A 23,662-nucleotide genomic window follows, 5' to 3' on the forward strand; every position below is an offset into this window, starting at 1 on the left:
AGTGTTGACACTTGTAGAACTCAGCAGGAAGGAGGGACAAACCTAGAACGAGATGGCACCAATTGTCATTGGTCACCAACAGTTGGCCTCCCTGCTTGTCACCCTACCAGTCCCAAAGGGCATTGCCACCTCTGTGTAAACCTCCTTGCTTCCTTTTTTGAGGGGAAGAGATCTCTGTGGGACTCCCAGAAAAACCTTCCTTTTGTGAAAACAAACTCTCATCTCCCCATCCCTCAATGAAGGTTATTGTGCGGCAAATTAAAAAGCCACTCCCCCCGGTAATTTTTTTTGGAACTGTGGTTCTTTTGCTTAGTTGAAGAAACATCTAGGAGAACCTTGGATTTGAGGGTGGAGAGCTGGACCGGGACTGTTGGATTTGGAGGAGGTGATGGAGGAAGATGGTTAAATCTGCATGAATGCGCATGAGTATGTATCGCTGGAGAAATATGTGCACGGCTTATAATTTATGGGAGGCAAAGAGATACACGAGAAGTTGTTGGGATGGAAAATCATCCCCTTATAATTCAGCTTGGAAGGTTAGGGTCTCCATAATTCTCACTAGACAGGGTAATGCCTGCTCTTGATAACGCATTATATATTTTGTGTATGCTGAAGGGTCTATGGGGATAAGTGAAGGCCGTGATAGGTTTTTAAACAACTAAATAAAATCGGTTGGATTATACTTTGTGTGTGTGTGTGTGTGTGTGTGTGTGTGTGTGTGTGTATCAGAGTGAAAAGTTTGGAAGGTGAAGCTGCTTGGAGTTACCCTGTCCCACCACTGGTTCCATCTCATTCACACATCTAATTACAGTTGCTTCATATTCACAAGGGTGGATTTGGATTCTAAGTCTACATGCAGAGAGGAGGTTTCATGGCTGCCTCATGCAGAAGGAGAGGGAAGAGAATGAGCAAGTAGGAGGAAGCTGTTTGGACCACTTGGTTGGTCCATAAACTCAGCTTGAGAAAGCTAAGCTGTGAATATACACTGTCAGGAAACTGCCATCGGCTCAGGGGCAAGAGGGGAAGAGCCAGATGGATTACAGAGAGCCCCCAAAGATCGTGGGAAGCAGCACCTCCTCATTGGAGGAGAGTAACCACGCCTCCAGAGGAGAGGAGCTGCAGGGCTCGGGGGAGGCGAGGCAGTGCCCGGACACCTTGCCTGAGCAAAGCGGGGAGGAGAGAGATCCTCCCTTACCCACGCCCTCCTTGCGCAGTAGACTTCCGCGCAGAGAGGGGAAGCACAGACTGGGCGTCAAGAAACTACTCTGCTAGGGAAGGTTTAAGGACCGCCCACTCTCAGATTCTGCCAGTGAATGAGCGAGCCACGGAAGAGTGGCACTCTGCATGGTGAAGGTTTCTTTGGCACCAGTAACAAGGCTTTACAGTCGACCAGGGAGGAATTTGCCTGATTGCTCTCGAGCAACCCCCTAATACCATTACATACGCCTTCTCCCCAAACCCGTTTTTCAGAACCATTGATATCCCTGGCTATTGTTTCTTTCCTTGTAATCTCCCTCGGGACGCAGGTGGTGCTGTGGGTTAAAGCCTCAGCGCCTAGGGCTTGCCGATCGAAAGGTTGGCGGTTCGAATCCCTGCGGCGGGGTGCGCTCCCGCTGCTCGGTCCCAGCGCCTGCCAACCTAGCAGTTCGAAAGCACCTCCGGGTGCAAGTAGATAAATAGGGACCACTTACCAGCGGGAAGGTAAACGGCGTTTCCGTGTGCGGCTCTGGCTCGCCAGAGCAGCGATGTCACGCTGGCCACGTGACCCGGAAGTGTCTCCGGACAGCGCTGGCCCCTGGCCTCTTGAGTGAGATGGGCGCACAACCCCAGAGTCTGTCAAGACTGGCCCGTACGGGCAGGGGTACCTTTACCTTTACCTAATCTCCCTCTGACTCCTGCTGCTTCCTCTTTTCAGTACCAGCCGCATCATCCCAACCAATCAGGTATCTTGTAGTAAATGAAATGATGCCATGGTGGCGATCAGGTTGGGCTGCGTGATGATGTCACTAGTAGGCCATTTTGGGGCCCAGCTGCACTATAGATTTACAGTAGATTTATCATACCACTTTAAGCAGTCATGGCTGCCCCCAGAGCATCATGGGAAGTGTAGTTTTGTAAAGGGTGCTGAAAATTGTTTGGAGGCCTCGATTCCCCTGAAAAAAACTACACTTCCCCAAGTTCCTGAGAGGAGGAATGGAGTGTTAAACCACTCTAAAAATTGCACTTCTGTGAGGGAAATAAGGATTTCCTGACATCTCTCAACACCAAACAATAAACTATACCATCCCTATGTTTTTTGGTGGGAAACCATGACTGCACAAAGTGGTATGATACTGGTTTAAATATTTAGTGGGAACGGGGCCATCAACAAACAAGTAAACTTTTCTTTTCAACGAGTGCTGAAAAAGGTCCCTGCAAGCGTTTTTTTTTTGGGGGGGGCGGGCCTGACAAATGTGTTCATTAAAAAAGACACAAGAAAATCTGCTTCTTCTTTTCTCATGACAGATTTGTTGAGGGCGATTCTTGTTCATCAATTAAGCGGGAGATAAAATGATTTCCCCCCACCTTTTCCGGGTGGGCAGAGGGGTGTGTGTGTGCGTAAGGGACAATTCGAGGGCTCTCTCTCTCTCTGGCTCCTCAAATAGCTCATTTGACATCACTGGAAAGTAATACGGCCCTTTCAAATGGCCACCGTATTAACTTTAAAAGGTCTATTTAAAGTGACGGTTGTCAGCAAGTGAGAGCCAGATATGGTAATTCCGAGTTACAAATCAGAGAGAGGAAGCTGGCGAGAGGACAACCTTGTTAGCACAGGCGCAGCAGAGGAAGCGCCCGGGTCAGGGGGCCGACGCGGAGAGGGATAAAGGCGCAGTGCCAAAAATATGTCCTGTAATTAGGGCATCTCAAGGAGTCAAGGTTGGAAATTCTTCACCGTGACATGTCTGATATGGGGAGGGGGGGCAGAGGGAGAAGGCCGAGAGCTATCGCTTCCCGGCACCAGAAGGGGTGTGTGTGTTGCAGAATCCAGGGGGTTCAGTTATGCAGGGAGCTCTGATGGGAAGGAGACAAAGGAGGTCCAGGGTGGGATCGACACAGCCGGAGTCGTCAAGCTATCAATCCACCCCGTGGTCATGCTTAAAGTGGTATATGCAAGATCTGGTCAGGCATACTCCCATTTTTATTTTATTTTTTAGTAAAGGATGTTGCAGAGGTTTGAGGAAACGATCAATAGCTACGCCGTGACAACAGTCTCACTGGACTTTTCCCGGCACTTGCTAAAAGCATTTTTGTTTAGGCAAGTCTATCTAGAGATGGAGAATGTTGACATGTGTTATGATCTGGGATTTTTATTTTATTTTTTATCTTATTTTAATTATCTTTGGAATATTCTAAGTATTTTACATTGCGTTTTTAAAATCAACATCATCATTTTTAATTTGTATACCGTCTTTCTATCTTACAATACTCAAGGCGGTTTACAAGCTGAAGTAACAAAAAATGTACATCTTATAACAATCTAATGCAGTACAAAAATGTGATAATAAAACATAACTTTAAAATAGGTAACCTATATCAAAAAAGTAACATTCAGAAATCATTAGAATAGTATTAACAACAACAAAAACAACAGCAGCATATAAAAGTTAAACAGAAATCCACTCAGCAGTTATTATAAATTATTTCTAAACTAAAAACATATATTGATTGTTTTTCTGCTCATTTTCTTGTCAAGGACGTTGCGGTTTCGTTGAAATAGAGCAGGATATAAATGTTGGGGGATGAAATGAGAATCGGGGAACTGAAAGCAGGAAGGGGGTCCACTTTGCAAAACCTTTTGTGTTATTCATGAAATAAGTAAATTAAAAGCAGGGGTGGGCTGCCTTCAGGATTCTGGGTGCCTCCTTCGTTTTCTTTTTCACTAGAAAACTCAAGACCTACATCCCCCAGGAGGAAAAGACTTCTGTACCTTTCTTGGGATGTGGCTTGAGAAGCAGAACTTAACTGAGGTCACAGTCCTTCCACACAAAATCCCACTTTTGGGTATCTTATTTATTTACTTAAGAGCATTTATAATCTGCTTAGCATGTGTGTGTGTGTGTGTGTGTGTATGTGTGTGATTCAGTGGTGTAGTGTGGGGGGTGCAGGGGGGGCCGGCCGCACCGGGCGCAACATGGGGGGGGGCGCACTCACACTCGCAGCTCTCTGCCCCTACCTGGCTCACTCAGGGTTAGGGGACGCAAATTACTTGCCTTGCCCCGGGTGCTGACAACCCACGCTACGCCACTGTTGTGATTTGCGGGTGTGTGGGGTATTTATTACTTGCCATTATTAAGCAGCTGGGAGTCAAAAAAACCAATGCAGATCTCCTTCCCACCATCAAGATCTGCACCAATAGATCCGCATTTATCTTCTCTCCATCCCTGCTTTAACGAATGGGATCAAAAGCACATTCTGTGCTCTTTCCCTTGACTTGGTGCAACGCTGGCTGGAGTAACCTTTATAAGCGATGGAGCTGGATGTAGTTCACCTTTAATGGCGAACCTGATTTGCCCTTTCTGAAACCGAAACCCTGAACCAAAACGCAGCCTCCCTTTGAAATTCGCCCTCCTCTGAATTTTGCAATGCAGTTCCCCTGCCAAGCAATGTGTACAAAGATGCATTATATGAGGGCAAAGCATGCATCAAAATGCAGCAAATGAGTGAAAATAGCATGCAAAATTGCATTTACAGTAGGGACAACTGCTTGGCAGAAAATGTGTGTATCAGGCAAAATTGCATGCGGCACTGTGTATATTGGGAGAAAGTTGCACTCTGGAGGGCGAGCTCCTTGAGTTCCTCCCTGGGGGTGGGAGGGTGCTGAGGAGGCAGCAGAGAAAGTCTCCAAGGACCGCACCACAGCCGCTGTTGCTATCCTGGTGGCGGCAGCGGACAATGAGCTCCTTGGAGGCCAAATCTGCTGCCCCTATGAATCCTGCTACCTGAGGCAGTCTCCTCACCTTGCTTCATGGATGGGCCAGTCCTGATAACTGGACTCCAGCTCCCATCATTCCTGATTACTGGCCATACTGGCTGGGGCTGATGGGAGTCCAATGACATCTGGGAAAACCAGGACAAGACAATAGTGGACGAGGTGGACAAAGGATTTGTCCTACTGTGAGGCTGCTCTGTCTGTTCTCCGTCACCTACTTCTTCCTTTTTCACCTTTGTCCTTCCTGACCTGTTCTTGAGATGACTAATTATATATATATATATCCCATTAAAAGGTGGGAATATCCGTGTTCCACCCCACCACCCCTCCCCAAACTCCAGAGAATACGGCGAATTCCGTCTGATTGCTTCCAGCCATGTTATTTAAAGTAATTAACCTTAATTTATAAATTTTTATATCAAACTGCCTTTTAACTTTCCAAAGTGGTGAGGAGAAGTCCATCTCCCAGGGCTCCTAATAGTCCCTCCATTTAATCAAAATTCATCCATCAGATTCCAGTGTTAAATCATCTTTTAATTGGGAGTTACATTCTGGTTAATAGTTTTATAATTCGCCGCCTCTAATAGTTTTTACCACAGGGATCTACTCTATTTCTTTCTCAATCTATTATTTCCGTGGTCAGCAGGGATTTTCAAAACCTCCTCGCCCTCCTTCTCTTTACTTGCCTTTGTTCTCTGTGATCTCATTAATTCCTCGCTGAATGTCCCCCCCCCTTCCTACCCCCCTCACAGCATCATTGCTGGGTGAAACCTCACTCATTTCTACAAGGACACTTCAGTTTTATTCCGGACCCCTCTGAGATTCTATTCCCTTCTCTCCATCACTGCAAACAGGTTTTAAAGGACTATCGGGCATAGGGGACCTTTGGCCCTCCAGATGTTGCTGGACCCCTGACTGGAGGCCACATTGGCTGGGGCTGGTGTGAGCTGGATTTGCTTAGCCAGGAGAAGAGAAGACCAGACCACCGAGAGGTGATATGATAGACACGTTCAAATATCCAAAGTGCTGCGCAAGGAAGAATGGAGCGAGCTCGTTTTACGCTGCTCCAGAGGGGAGGATCCGAACCAACAGATTCAGATGACAAGAAGGGAGATTGCAGCCATAATAATAATAATAATAATAATAATAATAATAATAATAATAATAAAGTTCTTCCTAAGGTTTAGTCAGAAGCTCCTTTTTTGGTAACTTGAAGCCATTGGTTCGAGTCCTACCTTTCAGATCAGGAGAAACCAAGTTTGTTCCCTCTTCTGTGTGACAGCCCTTGAGATATTTGAAGGTGGCTATCATTCCAACTCTACAATTCTGTGGTTCTATATCTCCACTCGGTCTCCTCTTTTCCAGGCTAAACATACCCAACTCCTTCAACCGTTCCTCATCAGGCTTGGTTACTACTACTACTACTACTACTACTACTACTACTGCTAATTTATTATTTGTACCCTGCCCATCTGGCTGGGTCTCCCCAGCCACTCTGGGCAGCTTCCAACAAAGATAAAAAATACATTAAAATGTCACACATTAAAAACTTCCCTGAACAGGGCTGCCTTCAGATGTCTTCTAAATGTCAGGTAGTTGTTTATCTCTTTGACATCTGATGGGAGGGTGTTCCACAGGGCGGGTGCCACTACCGAGAAGGCTCTCTGCCTGGTTCCCTGCAGCTTTGCTTCTCGCAGTGAGGGAACCGCCAGAAGGCCCTCGGCTGGTGCTGGACCTCAGTGTCCGGGCAGAACGATGGGGGTGGAGACGGTCCTTCAGGTATACTGGGCCAAGGCCGTTTAGCTAAACTTTAGGAAGAGCTTTCTGATGGTAAGAGCTTTTCAACAGTGGAACGGACAACCTCCGAAGGTCTCCTTCATTTTAAGCAGAGGTTGGATGGTCGTTTGTCAGGGATCCTTGGACTGTGATTCCTATATCACAGGGGATTGGATTCCTACATCATCTACAACTCTATAATTCTATGATTCTAACATCTGGAGGGCAACAGGCTCCCCACTGTGTGGAAAGCAATGGAATGTGTTTTATGAGGGGGGGAATGGCATAATTTCGATCCAAAACTGTGCACATTCTCCTTGCACACGAAGTTGGTTCATTGGATGATTTGTGGAAGGTTCAAGAGTTCCAATGGAGCGTTTTCGTTGACACATGGAAGAGAAGAGGGAAGTTGAATGTTTAGATCTCATACCAAACGCCCGGAAAACACCTTGCAAAATGCCTGGGATTTGTGTAAAATCAAATCTGAAGCCTCTGTCCTCCTGTTGTGGATTCTCTATTCTGCAACCTTACAAAACGTAGACAGTTTGCCCTGCCAATCGTGCTGACAGGCTTCCTTCCAGTAGGGCATTCTATCAACTGCTTGCTAAGACCTCTCTCTCCGTAGAATGAAAACAATGTGCTGTAAAGCATCAGATGTGGGGGGCAGGGGACAGGAAATAAGGAGTGATATAGGGCAGGCATCTGGGGGTCGGCTTAGGGGGAGTAGAATAGGGCAGTAGAATAATTCACATGACAGACTAGAACTTGGGAGACCAGGGTCCTAATCCCCACTTGGCCATGAAACACTCTTGGGGTGACCTTGGGCCAGACATTTTAATGTATTTTTAATCTTTATTGGAAGCCGCCCAGAGTGGCTGGGGAAGCCCAGCCAGATGGGAGGGTACAAATAAATTGTTGTTGTTGTTGTTGTTGTTGATGGGAGGGTACAAATAAATTGTTGTTGTTGTTGTTGTTGTTGTTGTTGTTGTTATTATTATTATTATTATTATTATTATTATTATTATTATTATCCCTCTCAGCTTAACCTGCCTCACAGGCTTGTTGTGGGGTTTAAATGAGGAGGGGGGGGGGGGAGAATCATGTATGCTACCTTGATCTCCTTGGAGAAAGAGGGGAGGAAACAACCAACCAACCAACCGACAATTCTCTATTTTGGGTTTTTGCAGTGGTTGCACCAGGAAAAAAAATATTCAGGTTGTGGTGGGAGCATTGAAAGGGCAAAGCATACAGTGGTACCTCGGGTTACATATGCTTCAGGTTACAGACGCTTCAGGTTACAGACCGCTGACACAGAAATAGTACCTCAGGTTAAGAACTTTGCTTCACGATGAGAACAGAAATTGTGCTGCGGTGGCGTGGCAGCAGCGGGAGGCCCCATTAGCTAAAGTGGTGCTTCAGGTTAAGAACAGTTTCAGGTTAAGAACGGACCTCTGGAACGAATTAAGTACTTAACCCGATGTACCACTGTATTTCTAGGTGGGTGAGAAAGAAAAATAACAGTACGGTGGTACCTCGGGTTACAGATGCTTCAGGTTACAGACTCTGCTAACCCAGAAATAGTACCTTGGGTTAAGAACTTTGCTTCAGGATGAGAACAGAAATTGTGCGGCGGCAACAGGAGGCCTCATTAGCTAAAGTGGTGCTTCAGGTTAAGAACCATTTCAGGTTAAGAACAGACCTCCAGAACGAATTAAGTTCTTAACCCAAGGTACCACTGTACAGTGGTGCCTTGCAAGACGAAAAGAATCCGTTCCGCGATTCTCTTCGTCTAGCGGTTTTTTCGTCTTGCGAAGCAAGCCCATTGACGGCTTAGCGGATTAGCGCTATTAGTGGCTTAGCGGCTTTTAGCGGCTTTTAGCGGTTTATCGGCTTAGCGGATCAGCTGATAAGCGGCTTAGCGGCTTAGAAAAAGGGGGGGATGGGAAAAAACCCGCAGGAACTCGCAAGACATTTTCGCCTTGGGAAGCAAGCCCATAGGAAATTCGTTTTGCGAAGCACCTCCAAAACGGAAAACCCTTTCGTCTAGCGGGTTTTCCGTCTTGCGAGGCATTCGTCTTGCGGGGCACCACTGTATATTGTCTTCTGGATGGCTCAGCAGTTGGTTACAGTGCGCTGCTGAAAATGCCAATGTTGCAGGTTTGATCCCCATATGGGACAGCTACATATTCCTGCATTGCACAGGGCTGGACTAGTTGATCCTCAGGTTCCCTTCCAACTCTACAATTCTATGATTCTATGCTAATGACAAGGGTTCAGAAAGGTCCTTGTATTGGGGGCAGCTCTGTTGCTTTCTATGACATTTTGCAGTGTTGTTTCCCATGGAACGAGTGCCAGGGAGACTGGAAACAAGGACCGTCTGGCTTTGACAGAATTATTACGCAATTACTCCGGTTTCTGTGCAAACAAGGGGACTCTGGCTGCGCTCAATCTTATGTTTACGTACTTAAAAAACCCCCTCGCAGCCTGTTGTCCTCTGGCGCGTCGTCGTATTAACTCAGCCCGCATTGCACGCGTGCCCGTTTTGTTAATCTGATGCGACGTCGATTGGCAAATTAAAGCTGGCAGCTTTAATTGACGGGAGGAGGCCGTGGAGGGGATGGCGGGGTGGGGGCGGCAGCGGAATTGAGCTCACGGAGAAGCAGGCAAGATCTTATCTAGCGGATGACTTTCATCCCGGCCAACTCTTATGGGGTGGCAGTTAATTAGAAGAGCAGGCAACGGGACAAGGGATTAAGTCATTAGCAATGGCAACTCTATCAAGGGGCAAACTGGCCACGTGTAGTTGCCCACCCTTTCCTCTCAATGGAATGAGGAAAGCAGGAGAGAAAACACACACACACAAACACACACACACACACACACACACACACACACACACACTTGTAAGGCTAGGGAAAACAAACCCCAGAAATAAGTCAGAGACTATTGGCTAGGAAAGCTAGGCAGATTTGGTCTTTGGGATTTCTGATAAGAAAGGACCTGATCCAGGCCATGTGGGCTAATATTTGGATCCAGTGCTTTTTTCCTAAAAAAAATGTTTAGGGGTACAGTGGACGCTCGGGTTGCGAATGTGATCCATGTGGGAAGCACGTTCGCAACCCGTAGCGTTCGCAACCTGCAGCGCCGTGCGTGTGCACACGTGGGTTGCGATTCAGTGCTCCTGCACATGTGCAAAACGTGATTTAGCGCTTCTGTGCATGCGCGACCTCTGAAACCCGGAAGTAACCTGTTCCGGTACTTCCGGGTTTCGGCGCGTCCGTAACCCGACAAAACGCAACCTGAAGCATCTGTAATCCGAGGTATGACTGTACTCTCATTTTGACTCACTGTTTTATAGTTTGAATCGGGAGAAATAAATATAGTAAATGGACAAAAGTACAAAGATTCACAAAACATTTAGGGGTATGTGTACCTCTGTGTAGCCCCTAGAAAAAAGCACTGTTTGGATCCAAACATAACAGCAGCAGGAACAACGGGATTATCTAATCCTAGCCCAGAGTAAACAAACTGAAAATAATGGACACCATTACGAACTTGGTTCCCTTAATTTCAGTGAGTAATACACGCTTGGAGACACCCCAATAACAACAGGACCATTGCTTCGAGAGAGAGACTACAAAATGGCTTCTGTCTTTGGTCTGTAGGGGGGCCGCCATCTTTGTTTACAGGCAGCGACCATCTTTTTAAAGCGCAAGGCTGTGCCGGGACGCCGGTCACCTCAGAATGAAGTAACTTATTATAGTCGGAGTGCTGTGCTTGGCCGAGAAAACGAGAGTGGCAGCTGGAAGGGCAGAGAGAACAAGATCTGGGGCGTCAGGTTAGGGGGAGATTAAGAGCAGAGGCAGGAGGGGAGGAGATTATCTTCTAAATTGTAGGCCTGGCGCTCAAGGTGGGGCAGTTTGGCAGGTGAGAGAACGGCTTAGCATCCCCACATGGGGCAAGCGGAACATTCCTCCGTGTACAGAACCCCTTACTTTGCCGTGCCGGACCCTGATGCTCCTTTTTAACCTCCGGAGACACTTATCTTCTTAGATGGAACGGGATTCCAGTGGCGTTCCAGCCGCGCACCAATTTAAGCTTTTCTTCCCATTGTGACTGTTAGCAATTTGGTGGATTGTTAAGAAATAATATGAGGGGTTCATCTCTCTCTCTCTCTCTCAACACATAAACAAGAGGGGAAGAAATAAAATAAAAAAACAGCGTAAAGATGTGTGTGGTGGGGATCAAAGGGGAAACACGTCCTGGCCTTCGATATCCACCTTTCCCCCCTTTCCTTTCAGAGAGAGAAGGATGCTTCCTTCCTTTTCTCTCTGCATTGATCGCCTGACTTTTCCATACCCTCCTAAAAAAAAAGAAAAGATGAGGCAGGGAAGGAGAACTCTGAAAGAACTAATTTAGTTAAAATTTACACTCGTTCGCTCTGTGGCCCTCCCCCTCCTCTCTCCACCCGCCTCGGTTTTGTTGCTATGATGTGCTATCGATCCCAAGATCTATAAAGGACGGTGCCGCGTGGCTCCAGGTGGGTGGCGGGGAATTGGGAAGGGTGAAGCTTCATTTCCATCAGAATGGCGGTGAAAATAATTCCCCTTTCCAGCTTTTATTGCTTCCTAGCTCTCATTGTTGGGGCCTAGGAATTAGTTCTGGTAGACAGAAGCAAGTCCACTTTTTCTTTTTCTTTACTGGTCCTCTTTCCTATTTGCTCATTCCATTCTGGCCTTTCTCGCTTTGTGTGCTTGGAGAAAAGGAGTGAAAAAATTCCAGGACGTACAAGGGGCTGCTTAAGACTGTGGATAAAGTTGTCAGGGTTTGGCGGTGGAGGAATGTCAAGGTTATCCTGCCAAATATTTACCTGTTAGGTATTCTTAAGGACATAAGAAGAGGCCTGCTGGATTAGGCCAGTGGTCCCTCTAGTCCAGTATCCTGCTCTCACCATCAGCCAAGCTGATGGGAGTCCATAAACAAAACCAGAGCACAGCAGCAACCTTCCTCACTTGTGGTTCCAAGCAATGGGCACATCCTGTCTCTGACACTGGAGGTAGAACATAACCACATAACCATCAATAGCATCCTCCATGAATTTGCCTTCTCTTCTTTTAAGGCCCGCGGAGGACCTTAAGGTCCACAAATAACAACATTTAGGAGGTCCCAGGTCGCAAGGTGGTTAGATTGGTCTCAACTAGGGCCAGGGCCTTTTCAGTACTGGCCCCAACTTGGTGGAACGCTCTGTCACAAGAGACTAGGGCCCTGCGGGACTTGACATCTTTTCACAGGGCCTGCAAGACAGAGCTGTTCCGCCTGGCCTTTGGTTTGGACTCAATCTGACCATTATGTTTCCCTCTCCTTACGGTTTTGATCTATGGGCTACTTTTAAAATGAGGCTGCATTTTAAATTGAATTTTAACCTGTATCTTAAATTGGGCCCCCCCCATTATGTTTTTACTGTAATTTTACTGGTGTTAGCCGCCCTGAGCCCTGCTCTGGCCGGGGAGGGCCGGGTATAAATACAAATTATTATTATTATTATTATTATTATTATTATTATTATTATTAAAGCCATCTGAGTTGGTGTCCCTAGTGGCCTCTTGTGGGAGTGAGTTCCATAGTTCAACTGTGCGAAGAAGGAGTACTTTCTTTTGTCTGTCCTGAGCCTTCCAATATTCTTGCCTTGGGTCTGGTATTGAGTATTTTGTGGAGTTCCCCAGAGACAATGGGGGGGGGGGAAGTGGTTAGACCAAGGATGCTGAACCAGACACCCGGGGAACAAATGAGGTCTTTAGTCCTCTCTCCTCCTGACCCCCAGGCCATACCTTTCACTGCCCCTACAACACCCCCTGGCTGTTTTTGCCTGACTGGAATGTGCCCCAAACTCTGATAATTCCCCTCGCTTGCCTGGTGGGAGAATAAAGGTAAAGGGACCCCTGACCATTAGGTCCAGTCGTGGCCGACTCTGGGGTTGCGATGCTCATCTCGCTTTATTGGCCAAGGGAGCCGGTGTACAGCTTCCGGGTCATGTGGCCAGCATGACTAAGCCACTTTTGGTGAACCAGAGCAGCGCACGGAAATGCCATTTACCTTCCCACCGGAGTGGTACCTATTTATCTACTTGCACTGGTGTGCTTTCGAACTGCTAGGTTGGCAGGAGCAGGGACTGAGCAACGGGAGCTCACCCCATCGTGGGGATTCAAACCACCAACCTTCTGATTGGCAAGCCCTAGGCTCTGTGGTTTAACCCACAGCGCCACCCGGGTATATGTGAGCAAGCAGAGCAAGCATTCTCAGAGTTCAGGGACACGTTCCAGCCAGACAAACACACCCAAGGAGAGTGCCAAGCCAGACTAGCATGGGCATGGCCTAAGGACCCCTCCGGGTGGCCTGAGGTGAGTCCCAAGGGCCCAATAGAGAGATCTGGAGGACTGCATTTGCCCCCAGGGCCTGATACTTCACACCCTTGCCCTGCATAAGCCATACACTAAAAATACAAATAAAAGAGGTCTGAATTTCCCTGCATTGCAAGGGGTTGGACTAGATGACCCTTGGGGTCCCTTCCTACATTACATCTTCCACGAATGCCACTGTCTTACATGAGCATTGATGTCTATATTGCCCTCCTGTCCAGGATGCTTCTTGCATCTAATCACGTGACGGAGAGATTTCTCCCAAACTGCATGGCTCCTTATTTCATCCTCGAGCTTTTTTCTTGTGCTGGGACTTTGCCAAAAGAGGACGGTGGGTAAGAAAACTGGGCTCAGCGGAGATTTCTTACACCATTTCTCATTTCCCCGTCGGCTCTCCTCATGATGCTGATGGCAACTTGGCAGCCGAGAAAACTCCAGAAGGCCGCTTATGTCTGAGCCCCATTAACAGACTGGTATCATCCCAGCAAGCCCCTGATTAGACAATTCCACGGATGGAAACGGGAGACTCTCCTGAGTCTTCTGGTTCCTGGTTCTTCTGCCCAGTGCCTTTCGTACCCAAAACAATTCTTGCCTATTTGCCCCCAACCCTTTCATGCACGCTTGGATCCTAGCTGCTTTGGTAGCCGCCGCTGAAAGCTGGAAAGCTCCCTTCCTGGAGATGGAGTGAAGCCTGCGATATCCTCATTGCGTCACCCCTGGATTGAACTTCCAGGCAATGGCTGGCAGCTAGGAATGTAAGAAGGCATCACTCTTCATCCCCCAATGCATTCTTCCGCACGCAGCACTGCTTGCTTTCTGCTGCAGTACGCCTTCCGCCAAAAAACCCCTTTGTTATCTGCCTCACTTTCCGCTGTGGCAAAACTACATGATTATGTAAATAGCCTCAGGCACATTGTCGTTATATTATCCCATCCCCTGTGAAGAAAACACACAGCGACTTGGGTGGGGGCAGTGATGTAGGGAGGAACGGGACCGTAATCAATGATGATTCGTTTGTGCCAATCATAATCACAATTACAGAGATGCTGATGATGGTGCTGAGAATGATGATCCATAATACAGTGGTACCTCGGGTTACATATGCTTCAAGTTACATACACTTCAGGTTACAGACTCTGCTAACCCAGAAATATTACCTCGGGTTAAAAACTTTGCTTCAGGATGAGAACAGAAATCGTGCTCCGGCGGCGCGGCAGCAGCAGGAGGCCCCATTAGCTAAAGTGGTGCTTCAGGTTAAGAACAGTTTCAGGTGAAGAACGGACCTCCAGAACGATGTAAGTACTTAACCTGAGGTACCACTGTAATTACATTTGTACCCCGCCGTTCCTCTCCTCCCCATTCTATCCTTACAACAACCCTGTGAGGTAGGTTAGGCCAAGACTAAGTGACTGTCCCAAGGTCACCTAGTGAGATTCGTGGCTGAGTGGGGTCTCCTAGCCCACCTGTTTCATTTTTGATTCATCTCCTGCTTGCGTTTTCCCAAACGGTTCCGAAACGGGCAGCTATTTGGGAGCCAAAGGGAACGAACCTATTTCTAATAACTTCCTGGGAAAGCTATCAACTTGTCCATTTGGGGGGCGGGGAAGGCATCTGTTCAGGAAAATGGGGGAGGGGGGGAATACCCACCAAACCAAACCTGTCACTCAGATTCACAGCCTATCCAGACAACCCATCTGCGTCTCTACAGGAAGGTAGTTATCCCAACAGGAACGTTGTATTCTTGTCAGGATCTTCAAACGCAATTGGCACAGCCCTATGGGCGAGCCTTGATTAGGGTCTGCCAATACAGATGTCCACAGCAGGCCATAACACTCCCCCCCAAACACCCCCCTCTATCCTCTGATAAGTGCTTGTTCCCCGTGTGGAAGCAAAAGTTGAGAGTTTTCTCTCTATATATTGCTGGGTGGTGGGGGCGGGCAAAGAGGAACCGTGCCCAGTTTGTGAATGCAGGACACCCTTCGATCTTTTATTTGCCTCTCCCCATCCTCTTTTAAAGCACAAAATAGATTTCTGCAAGGATGAGAGACCAAAAGGAGGGAGATTTGGCAAAATCAAAACAGCCAGAAAATCTTTCCCTTTCCCTTTCCCATTTCATTCCATTTCTTTATTGATAAAAGGTGTATCAAAGCGGTTTACAGCAATAACAACAGTAAAAGGATAAAAAGGGTTAGAAACAAGTTAAAAACCAAACACAACTTTGCCTGTTTACTTATGTAAAGGTAAAGGTAAAGGGACCCCTGACCATTAGGTCCAGTCGTGACCGACTCTGGGGTTGCGGCGCTCATCTTGCTTTATTGGCCAGGGGTGTACAGCTTCTGGGTCATGTGGCCAGCATGACTAAGCCGCTTCTGGTAAACCAGAGCAGCGCACGGAAACGCCGTTCACCTTCCTGCCGGAGCGGTACCTATTTATCTACTTGCACTTTGACGTGCTTTCGAACTGCTAGGTTGGCAGGAGCAGGGACCGAGCAACGGGAGCTCACCCCATCACGGGGATGTATTGCATTTCTATCCTGCCTTTTCCTCAAAGGAGTTGAAGGTGGTGTTTATGGCTTTCTCCTCCCCAATTTCATCTTCACAACAACCTTGAGAGGTAGGTTAGGCTGAGCGTGAGTGACTGACCCAAGGTTGCCCAGTGGGGCTCATGGATGAGTGAGGATTTGAACCCCCGACACTCTAACCATTACACCACACTAGTTCTCAATGTACAGATATCTGCAAGCCCATTTTCCTTAATGTTCTTCTCACTAATATGTGCATTACCCTAGTAAACACTTTTTAAAGTATTTGGCTGCGGAACCACTTTGAAAAATTCAGGGGAATGTGAATTTCAAAGGTCTGCTGCATTTTGTCCACCATATGGTCTCAGGAAGTATGAATTAAGTGGTTTTGCCTTTAAATGTAAACTGAATCGAATTTCTGTCCTCACCCTGAATTGTTTAATGCACCTGAGTAATCCATGGCATGAACCGGGCCTTGCCTCTGTGACAATGTCCCAGAATCCTTTGCAACAGACTGGTTCTGTAGCAGACGAGGGCCGGGGAGGAAATTGCATACCCGGCCTGTTTCCCAGAAGGCAGAAAGTTTGGGGGGAAAGCTCTAATAACAATAATAACCAGCCGTAATCATGACTAATAAAGATATGATGCGTGAGAATGGCAAAGGTTAATAAACCAGAAGACCCTCTACTGTGTGGCGGATTGGTGAAGAGAACGGCATGGCGAGAATGAAGGGGGGGGGAGGAATGAAAAAAATAATAACACGACATGTACCCCAAGTTGTTAAAATAACTTAGAAAAAAGAGGAAAGAGATGGGGAAGAGAAAAAAGAGATAAGCATTGACTTTTGTCACCTACCAGAGACCAAATTTTCACTTGCTTCCATGCTTGTTCTCTTGACGTGTTAGGACATGTCACTGTTACGGCACTCTGCAGGATGGCGCGACTTTGATTTTTTCCCCTTTTTGACCGCTGGGTAATCTTTTTTTGTCAGGCGAAGCTGCATCGCAAGGTGGAAATTAGATGTCCTGCCTCCTTCCCACTCCTTTGCCTCGCATGAAAATTCGGCGGCGAAGACGTCAAGGTGCTCCCTGCCGGCCTCTCTGCATGATGCTTTGATTAGCAATTATTTCTGTGATATTTAAAAAAAAGCCAAAAAAAGCCACAATAATCATTTACAGGACTCTTGGATTTTTCCCTCTCTCCTTCCCCCATGATGCTTATTAAAGGGGAAAGGAGGGGGAAAAGTGACAATGTCAATAATTTATTTCTGTAGTTTGTCACATCAGTTGGCTGGTTTTGGAGGGGAGGAAGAGGTGGCGTTGGGAGTGAATAAAATACGAAGCATTGCCTTCCTTTCTCATTTGCATTGTGTTAATTTGCTGCCTGGAAGCGAAAGGAAAGTCCAATGCTGTAAAGAAAAATATTGCATAGGAACCTGGAATGTAAGAACCATGAACATGGGTAAGTTGGAGGTGGTCAAAAATGAGATGGCAAGAATAAATATGGACATCCTGGGCATCAGTGAACTAAAATGGACGGGAATGGGTGAATTCAGTTCGGATGACCATCATATCTACTACTGTGGGCAAGAAACCCGTAAAAGAAATGGAGTGGCCCTCATAGTCAACAAAAGAGTTGCAAAAGCTGTACTGGGATGCAATCTCAAAAATGATAGAATGATCTCGATACGAATCCAAGGCAGACCTTTTAACATCACAGTAATCCAAGTTTATGCACCAACTACTGGTGCTGAAGAAACTGAAATTGACCAATTCTATGAAGACTTACAACACCTTATAGAAGTGACACCAAAGAAGGATGTTCTTCTCATTATAGGGGATTGGAATGCTAAAGTAGGGAGTCAAGAGATAAAAGGAACAACTGGCAAGTTTGGCCTTGGAGATCAAAACGAAGCAGGGCAAAGGCTAATAGAGTTCTGTCAAGAGAACAAGCTGGTCATCACAAACACGCTTTTCCAACAACACAAGAGACGACTCTACACATGGACATCACCAGATGGGCAGCATCGAAATCAGATTGATTATATTCTCTGCAGCCAAAGATGGAGAAGCTCTATACAGTCAGCAAAAACAAGACCTGGAGCTGACTGTGGCTCAGATCATCAGCTTCTTATAGCAAAATTCAAGCTTAAACTGAAGAAAGTAGGAAAAACCACTGGGCCGGTAAGATACAATCTAAGTCAAATCCCTTATGAATACACAGTGGAAGTGAGGAACAGGTTTAAGGATTTAGATTTGGTGGACAGAGTGCCTGAAGAACTATGGATGGAGGCTCGTAACATTATACAGGAGGCAGCAACGAAAACCATCCCAATGAAAAGGAAATGCAAGAAAGCAAAGTGGCTGTCCAATGAGGCCTTACAAATAGTGGGGGAGAGAAGGCAAGCAAAATGCAAGGGAGATCGGGAAACATACAGGAAATTGAATGCAGATTTCCAAAGAATAGCAAGGAGAGACAAGAAGACCTTCTTAAACAAGCAATGCAAAGAAATAGAGGAAAGCAATAGAATGGGAAGAACCAGAGATCTGTTCAAGAAAATTGGAGATATGAAAGGAACATTTCGTACAAAGATTTCCATAATAAAGGACAAAAGTGGAAAGGACCTAACAGAAGCAGAAGACATCAAGAAGAGGTGGCAAGAATACACAGAGGAATTATACCAGAAAGAAACGGTTGTCTCATATACCCCAGGTAGTGTGGTTGCTGACCTTGAGCCAGACATCCTGGAGAGTGAAGTCAAATGGGCCTTAGAAAGCACTGCAAATAACAAGGCCAGTGGAAGTGATGGTATTCCAGCTGAACTATTTAAAATTTTAAAAGATGATGCTGTTAAGGTGCTACACTCAATATGCCAGCAAGTTTGGAAAACTCAGCAGTGGCCAGAAGATTGGAGAAGATCAGTCTACATCCCAATCCCAAAGAAGGGCAGTGCCAAAGAATGCTCCAACTATCGCACAATTGCACTAATTTCTCACGCTAGCAAGGTTATGCTTAAAATTCTACAAGGAAGGCTCAAGCAGTATGTGGACCGAGAACTCCCAGAAGTGCAAGCTGGATTTAGAAGAGGCAGAGGAACCAGAGACCAAATTGCAAACATGCGCTGGATTATGGAGAAAGCTAGAGAGTTCCAGAAAGACATTTACTTCTGCTTCATTGACTATGCAAAAGCCTTTGACTGTGTCGACCATGGCAAACTATGGCAAGTTCTTAAAGAAATGGGAGTGCCTGATCACCTCATCTGTCTCCTGAGAAATCTCTATGTGGGACAAGAAGCTACAGTTAGAACTGGATATGGAACAACTGACTGGTTCAAAATTGGGAAAGGAGTACGACAAGGCTGCATTTTGTCTCCCTGCTTATTTAACTTATATGCAGAATTCATCATGCGAAAGGCTGGGCTGGATGAATCCCTAGCCGGAATTAAGATTGCCGGAAGAAATATCAGCAACCTCAGATATGCAGATGACACAACCTTGATGGCAGAAAGTGAGGAGGAATTAAAGAACCTTTTATTGAGGGTGAAAGAGGAGAGTGCAAAATATGGTCTGAAGCTCAATATCAAAAAAACGAAGATCATGGCTACTGGTCCCATCACCTCCTGGCGAATAGAAGGGGAAGAAATGGAGGCAGTGAGAGATTTTACTTTCTTGGGCTCCATGATCACTGCAGATGGTGACAGCAGCCACGAAATTAAAAGACGCCTGCTTCTTGGGAGAAGGGCAATGGCAGGCCTAGACAGCATCTTGAGAAGTAGAGACATCACCTTGCCAACAAAGGTCCGTATAGTTAAAGCTATGGTTTTCCCAGTAGTGATGTATGGAAGTGAGAGCTGGACCATAAAGAAGGCTGATCGCCGAAGAATTGATGCTTTTGAATTATGGTGCTGGAGGAGACTCTTGAGAGTCCCATGGACTGCAAGAAGATCAAACCTCTCCATTCTGAAGGAAATCAGCCCTGAGTGCTCACTGGAAGGACAGATTGTGAAGCTGAGGCTCCAGTACTTTGGCCACCTCATGAGAAGAGAAGACTCCCTGGAGAAGACCCTGATGTTGGGAAAGATGGAGGGCACAAGGAGAAGGGGGCGACAGAGGACGAGATGGTTGGATAGTGTTTTCGAGGTTACCAGCATGAGTCTGACCAAGCTGCGGGGGGCAGTGGAGGACAGGAGTGCCTGGCGTTCTCTGGTTCATGGGGTCACGAAGAGTCGGACACGACTAAACGACTAAACAACAACAACAATTTGCTGCCTTAAAAACACAGACACACATTTTCCAGTGATGAAGGAGGCAGATTAGGGCAGATCCTGCGCCCAAATTATTGAATGTTAAGGTCAAATAATCTCTGAGCATCGGCTGACTGTCTGCCGAATGATTCAGTGCCTGTCCACCAAAATCTACACCTGTTAGTTTTTTATTCCAGCATTTGTGTCAAATTATACTCCAGAGTAGGTCCACTGGAATGAATGGGCTCAACTAGACATGCCTCTTAACTCAGTTGGGTTTCGTTGAAGTAAGATGAATATTGGATGAAAGATGAAAGTTTTGATAGCCTACAAACAAAGATACTTCTGTATTTGATAGTATAGTGGCCCCGCATCTCATGTACATTTAACATGCCCGATTTCAACCTGTTGCCATTGAAAGGGAGCTGTTGAGGGGAAGGATCTAGGTTAGCCATATCCATTAATTTCAACAGGAGATATTCAACTCAGTTTTACTCAGAGTAGACCTGTTGAGATCAATGTGCCTAACTCAGCCATGCTAACTTTGGCAGGTCTGCTATGAGTAAAACTTAGTGGCAGTGGCATGCAGTGAAATTTTTCGTAGGGGAACAGTTAGGGCCAGAGGTGCCAGCTATCAAGGGTGATGGAAATGTTGTACGCCTGATATCCTGACATCTCAATGTCACGCGTGTGAGCATTGCGCCTCCCTTCCTAAGCTGGGCAGAAGCTTCCTGGGTGAGGGAAGGAGGCACCATGCGCTCATACTTTCATACTCTAATTCATAGCTGTCAACTTTCCCCCTTTTTAAAGGGAAATTCCCTTATTCTGAATAAGATTCCTTGCAAGAAAAGGGAAAAGTTGACAGCTATGTGCTAATTTACTGGGAACTTTTAAGGGACTAGCCTAGTCCCCCTAGTTCAGGGGTGCCCAAACTTTTTTCTGAGAGGACCAGATTTTTAGGATTTCACCCCAAGAAATAAACTGTCACAGGGGCCGGATTGAACAGGCCACAGGGCCAGATTAGGCCCCCAAAACAAACTTTGGGCATGTCTGCCCTAGTCCATTGCCTGCATGCCACTGCTTTGTTGATTACCACCCAATGAATCTACTTGATGACTAATGCAGGAGATAAGCCAGCGAGGATGATGGACCATAGCTCAGTGGTAGAACATCTGCTGTGCATGCAGAAGTTTCAGTCCCCAGCATCTGCAGGCAGCAAGGATCAGAGGGAAGAAGATGGAGACCCCAAGCAGATCTGGTGCAAAATGAGCTTTTAAGCCCTTGGGTTTTCTCCTCAGGGAAGTCTCTCTTGATGTGCCCAGGACATGGGGTGCCTTTGGCCAGAATGGTAGGGATGCTCTCGTGAGAGCTTGAGGGACAATACTTCCTGTGACATTTCACAAGAGCATCCCCACCTGTCCCAGACCTGGAGACAGGCAGTCAGGTCATGTATCCATAGCAGTGACCAGCGGAGGAATGACTGCTGGGAGGAGCGCAGAGAGAAGAAACGCCCTGGTGCATCTGCAGCAACACAACCAGATGCCTTCATCTGCCCCAGCTGCAACAAAACATGTCTCTCCCATATTGGTCTCTACAGTCACAGCAGGGGCTGTAACCTTCCAACAGTTTGACCTCACCCGCAAAGGCGCAATCTTCCATTGTCTCCGGAGACAGACAGATGCCAGCAACTGCTTTAAATAAACGAATAAATAAATGCCGTTGTTTATTTGTTTTGCTGCTGCCCTCATAAATAAACACTGCATTTTAAAATGATTATTTCTTTATATTAAGGGTAAACAGAGCTATTCAAAAACCGAAATGTTTGAAAACTGAGATGTTCGAAAACCAAGGTACCACTGTACAGCGGTACCTCTGGTTACATACTTAATTCGTTCCGGAGGTCCGTTCTTAACCTGAAACTGTTCTTAACCTGAAGCACCACTTTAGCTAATGGGGCCTCACGCCGCTGCTATGCGATTTCTGTTCTCATCCTGAAGCAAAGTTCTTAACCCAAGTTAATATTTCTGGGTTAGCAGAGTCTGTAACCTGAAGCGTCTGTAACCTGAAGCGTATTTAACCCAAGGTACCACTGTAAATTATCCAACTGTTTATATCCTCAGTTCTACTTAGAACATTAAAATTAATTTTTTTTTTGGGGGGGGGGGGAGAGAGACAGAACAGGCAACACATCTTCGGCTCAACATCAAAATCAAATTATCGCTATAACCATTGGCGGCACTAATGGTGGATACACGTCGCCTTTGGGGCTGGAGCGTCCTTGCCGAACGCCAGGCTTGTGGGGAACGTTGCCATTCAAAGGCCTAAGGAGCTTGGAGCTTCCGTCAAACTGCGCAAATCCAGGATAGGGCAATAAAGGATAAATCGCACATCCGAATAGCTACCTTTGGCAGAATCTAAGCAGGCTGTTTGTGGGAGAAATGGAGAAGGGGTTGTGGGGGGAGATGGGCACAACGACTCAGTATCTTAAAGTGCAGTCAGTTGTAAAGGCTGAAAGGGGGTGGGGGTGGGGGGGTGGAGTGTAGAATTTCCAAGCGCACATTATCTAAGTGAGCATCCATATTTTACCGTGACACCGGCTTTGAGACTCATTTTCTTGGGTTAAGTAGTGCAGGGTGAAGTATCGCCCGTTCCCCTTCTACCTATTCATCTGCGGCGGTACTGTGGGCATTTAACCTGCAGCGCTTACTGATGTATGACCAAATCAGAGGAAAAGGGGCACGCTGGTTAACCCTCTCCCTCTGTATCTCCGCTTAATGAATGTCACACGGCCCCGCTATAGAAATGATGGACCATCCATTCTGGCAAACGCCCATCGGCTCTTGCAATGATATGGAGAAATATGCGGAGGAGATTCGGGGAGTTGGTGGTGCTGGTTGGGGGTGGGGGTGGGTAAACCTGCAACATAAACGGGCCGTTATGATATCTCAACCCTCTTCCCCCCCTTTTCAATCGTAACGCTTAAGTCAGTTTCTTCCTCCTTGTAATAATGCTATCGCTATCCAATTCCAAATGCAATTGTGGGCTGCATCAGCAGATGCGCAGATCAAGGGAAGGAAGAGTGTCGCTCTATTCCGCCTTGGTCAGAGCCTGCCAGGAGTCCGGCCAGCGTCCAGTTCTGGGCATCACAGTTTAAGAAGGATGTTGACAAGTTGGAAGGTGTGCGGATGAAGGCAAGCAAGATAATCAAGGGTTTAGTCCCGCTTGGACTACTGCAATGCGCTCTACGTGGGGCTACCTTTGAAGGTGACCTGGAAACTGCAATTAATCCAGAATGCGGCAGCTAGACTGGTGACTGGGGGCGGCCACCAACACCGCATCACACCAGTCTTGAAAGATCTACATTGGCTCCCAGTACGTTTCCGAGCACAATTCAAAATGTTGGTGCTGACCTTTAAAGCCCTAAACGGCCTCAGCCCAGTATACCCGAAGGAACGTCTCCACCCCCATCGTTCTGCCCGGACACTGAGGTCCAGCTCCGAGGGCCTTCTGGCGGTTCCCTCACTGCGAGCAGCAAAGCTACAGGGAACCAGACAGAGGGGCTTCTCAGTAGTGGCGCCCACCCTGTGGAACGCCCTCCCATCAGATGTCAAAGTGATAAACAACTGCCTGACATTTAGAAGACATCTGAAGGCAGCCCTGTTCAGGGAAGTTTTTAATGTGTGACATTTTAATGTATGTTTAATCTTTGTTGGAAGCTGCCCAGATGGGCGGGGTAC

This window comes from Podarcis cretensis (genome assembly GCF_951804945.1).
Source record: "Podarcis cretensis genome assembly, chromosome: 15".
Taxonomy (NCBI): domain Eukaryota; kingdom Metazoa; phylum Chordata; class Lepidosauria; order Squamata; family Lacertidae; genus Podarcis; species Podarcis cretensis.